The sequence below is a fragment of the Pediculus humanus genome, genomic scaffold, assembly GCF_000006295.1.
Source record: "Pediculus humanus corporis 1103172108194 genomic scaffold, whole genome shotgun sequence".
In the NCBI taxonomy this organism is placed as follows: domain Eukaryota; kingdom Metazoa; phylum Arthropoda; class Insecta; order Psocodea; family Pediculidae; genus Pediculus; species Pediculus humanus.
Genome location: NW_002987764.1, coordinates 392,285 through 393,210, shown reverse-complemented (window position 1 = coordinate 393,210; position 926 = coordinate 392,285).

Here is a 926-nt window from a genome sequence, read left to right as displayed (position 1 = left end):
GAACGTTTTTTTTTTTTTTTATTCGCTGTATTAAAAAAATAAAATTACGTGTTATTAATATTATTATTAAATAAAGTCGCGACGGTTCAGAATGTGCGAATTTTTTTTTAATAATTTTTTATTTGTGTTTATATTACGAGTGTGATTATTATTAATAAATAAGTTATGATTTTAAAAATATTAGTTGTTAATTTTGTGTATTTTGTTTGCGGTGAGTTTTTAATATTATTATTATTATTATTAATTTTTTATTTATTTATTTGTCGTTCTCACAATTTTATCGTTTATTAATTAAAAAAATAATTATGCGTTAATTCCAAAAAAAAATTTAATTATTTATTTTCTTTATTTATTAATATAAATTTGAATGAAAATCCCAAGTGGCGATTGAACTATTATTATTATTAATTAATTAATTTTATTTTTTTTTAATAACTAATGTTACAATAAATTTATCGTTTTATTATTAATTATTAATTTTACATTAATTAAAAAAAAAATTGTAATAACGTTTAAAATGTCACATAAATTTTTAATTATGGGTTAAAAATTATTTTTTTAATTTAAATATTTTTTTACACCCATAAAATTATTATTATTATTAAATTTAATAAACCATAACGATTTTTGCATTTCATAAAAATAATAATAATAATAATAAAATTTTTTAAATAAAGTTTTTCGGGTATAAAAATAAAGATAATAATGATTTAGTTCGATTATTTTAATTTATAGGGTTTTTTTTATTTTTCGATGTACCATCATCGGAAAATTCATCATAATTTATCGCCATTTTTTTTTTTTTTTATTATGGATTTCCGGCGCCATCCCCCGACTTTAACAAATAATAATAATAATAATAATAATAACCAGAATAACCTGATTTTAAAAGTCATTTCATACCTTTTTTGTGTGTGTGTGTGTGT